General features: G+C 44.4%; 1 long non-coding RNA gene across 1 annotated transcript; it reads right to left on the reverse strand.

The window, feature by feature from the left end:
• Positions 1-1,049: 1,049 nt before the first annotated feature.
• Positions 1,050-2,570, reverse strand: LOC103661436. Its single transcript, XR_568088.1, has 3 exons — positions 2,433-2,570; positions 1,338-1,510; positions 1,050-1,249 (listed from the first exon to the last, which is right to left on the reverse strand). It is a non-coding gene; the product is annotated as an uncharacterized LOC103661436 (long non-coding RNA).
• Between the last annotated feature and the right edge of the window lie 817 nt (positions 2,571-3,387).

Below are 3,387 nucleotides of genomic sequence, written 5' to 3' on the forward strand. Positions count from 1 at the left end.
TCGAAAAGTAGAAAACAGAAAAAATAGAAAGGATTGGATACTTACTGAGCTCGAGGTCGGCTCTCTGAATGAAAACATACTACCTGTCCTGTGACAATCTGGGCTGGAGTTGAAGGCTTCCTGTTTTCCATCACGTGAATGCCCTGGAGCCTGAATTTGGAAACATCTCACTGTGGGGGTTTAAGACATTAAGTCACTGTTGGCTTTGATTAGCCCTAATTCTAAGAAACGGATGCTTTTTTAAACAACAAATGTCCCCGAGTTCTGCTTTGGCACTGTTTGACTTTGGAAAGTTAAGCGTGGGCCTGTGTATATATGTTAGTGGGGGAAGAACCGGTTATCAAAATTGAGACAAGAAATGTTCGTTCAGAGCGACGCGCCTAGGGACATAGAGGGCAGGAAAAATACTCGTGGGCGGCCAGGTCTTCTTCCCTCACTCCTTGACCTTTCAATTCAATTGAAGAGCTGTTCCTTCCAACGGGAGCAAAGGTGTCCAAGCACCTCGGGCAAGAGAGTCTTCTCACTCCTGGGGCTGTGGTGTCCCAGTGAATACTCAAAGCCCCTCACCCCACCCCCCGTCCTCACTGCCCCCCAGCCCTCTCAGACTCAGGTTTTCCACTCTGGAGGTCACTGACAATGGAGCAATGAAACAGGCAAATTGCTGAGGTATTTAAGTTTCTGTCCATAAATCTGGTGGGATCCTTGCACAGGCCCTGCTTTAATTACATTCTTTCAGAATCCCAAGGTCAACAGGAGCAACCCTTGGGGAGCTAGCTTGCTATTTTGATTTTTAACTCTCCTCTTCATCAATCTGACAAAGTGTTTTAACTGGTGATGGCTTTCATAAGAAAGCTGAATCTGCATCTTGGGTTTTCATGCATATTTAGTAATGTATGCAGAAGGAAAACTGCAAGGAGGCATCCAGAATTTTAGCACCCAGAATTTAGGGGGAAAAAAATAGCAACCTTTCCAAGGAAAACCAAGGTTCCAAACAAACCTTCTCTTTCCATCTCATCTCGCCAAAATAGTGTCCGCACAGCGCCTGATAGTTGACAAAGTCCTTCGTTCACCACACCATGGAATCCTTATGATTCGTGTTGTAACGCCCACTTTACAGATGGAAGAATTGAGGACGAGGAGGGAGCAGAGCACGGTCAGCAGCACGGACTCGGAAGTGAGCGGAGCTAGGATTGAATTCTGGCTCCACCTCCGTGAAGTTACTTGATCTCTCTTTGCTCAGTTTCCACATCTGTAAAATGGACCCAAAGAAACCCTTCTAACTAGATCTTATGGTTGCTGAGAAGGATTAAAAGAGCTTGTATACTTATTTAACTTACCAAGGAGCATTCACAAAGGGGTCCTTCGGCCCACTCTGCTGTGACGGGCTTCTCAGATTGAGCTCCCAGCCTTTAGCTTTCATTACAGTGAGGCTACGAAATCACGGCATCCGACCATCCATAGTGTAGGCCATTTCATTGGAAAATCTTCATAACACTCAGTTTTCTCTTTGCTAAAATGGTGATGAGAATCGTTTCAATCTCATAGGCATAGGGATGGCATGAAGGTAAAGTGAAGTATAAACACAGCACCTGGCACATGACATTCGACGCCTTTTGTTAAATGCTACTATTACTATTAATTGAGATATTATTTAATATCTATTATTACTTGTACTATTACTTAAGCTTTAAAATATAAAAGCTAATTTCCTTGCCATTTGACCCTTATCAAGGAAAGGAAAAAATGATCAGTCTTTACTTTTCATAAGCAGAGCTTATAAGAATAATTATTCTTCAACCATGCCCATATATTTTCCATTTTTAGACGTGACCATTGACTTAGCTGTGCCACGTGCATTGCAAGGTTCTAAAGAGCAAAGCGTCCTGGAATGGCATCAGGAGACCAAGGCTCTAATCTCCAATCTAGCACGGATTTACTGTGTGACCTTGGGCAAGTCACTCGACCTTTCCGTGCCTGTTTCTTCATTGATTAAACAAGAGGATTAAACTAAAGTCTCTTTGAGCACTAAGATTACATGTTTCACATCTCTCTGTATATAGATATATGTAAGCGTGATCTTCCCATCATAACTATTTTTATTATTTAAAACCATTTTGTAATTAGCTCAGTTAAAAACCTTTTTTCCTCTGAGATAATGCACAGTTCTGCAGGAGGTTAACAGCAGAGAAAGAATTAGGAAGCATGGACCTTGGCCTTCTGCCTCTGGTTTAGCTCAGATATCATCCTTGCTTACCGATGCGCACCTAACGTCCTACTAAGGGGCTCAGCGAACCGGAGGGAATGCTGGAAGCCGGTGGTGGGAGGTGTGCCTCCCCCTTCCCAGCTCTCAAGGATGCTCTCGTTACTCTTTTCCTCAAATGTCTCTGTGTTACTTCGGACATTTTTCAAAAACAGCTCAAAATTTCTCTTACCTTACGCACGTATGAGGAAGGCGAAAAGGTGGCTTGTAGCAGCGTGACATTTAACATCTTCAGTAGCTTTAAAATGCTTGCGTTTGATGGGGCGCCTGGGTGGTGCAGTCGTTAGGCGTCTGCCTTCGGCTCAGGGCGTGATCCCAGCGTTATGGGATCGAGCCCCACATCAGGCTCCTCCACTGGGAGCCTGCTTCTTCCTCTCCCACTCCCCTTGCTTGTGTTCCCTCTCTCTCTGGCTGTCTATCTCTGTCAAATAAATAAATAAAATCTTTAAAATAAAATACAACGGTTGCGTTTGGAAGCGGCAAAGTGTTTCTCCCCTGTGATGGACTGTCTGGATTTCCCTTGACTACTTCATGCTTAGATTTTGCAGAAGCTTGCAGACTCCCTCTCATCTTTATGATATTAGCAAACCCTGAAAAGCATGGCCAAGGGCTTTGAAGATTTGAAAGGAGTTTGGGGGTAAAAACGTAGAATTGGGTTTGGGAAACAAACGATTCCTCAGAATCCATTTTATCCAAGCGGGAGCTGTTAGCCTACGCTGCTGCAGAGCCATTTTAAACGAATTCAGGAAGGATCTGATGGACTGGAGTGGGCAGACAGCACACATGCCCCAGAAGGCCCTGCGGCCTCACAGAAACATCAGGGCTGTTCTGCCATTGCTGGGGGGCGGCCAGGCAGCTCGGCTTGGAGTCACTGGTGGGTCATGTGAGTGTCACACCGCCTTCCTCTTGGGCTCAGGGAGGACTCCGAGCACACTTCCTTCTTTTTCTTTCTTTTATATAATATCAGCATATCCCAAAAAGACATAAAGACAACTGGCATTTTATAAGATAATTTCAGGTGGTACATGAATATACACTTTTTACATTAATAGTTACATATTGTAAAACATATATTAGAGGGTATTCAGCCCCGGAGGCTGGCCCTTTATAGGTGAGAAAGCTCAGAC

The sequence above is a fragment of the Ursus maritimus genome, unplaced genomic scaffold (genome assembly GCF_017311325.1).
Source record: "Ursus maritimus isolate PB19 unplaced genomic scaffold, ASM1731132v1 scaffold_9, whole genome shotgun sequence".
Classification (NCBI taxonomy): Eukaryota; Metazoa; Chordata; class Mammalia; order Carnivora; family Ursidae; genus Ursus; species Ursus maritimus.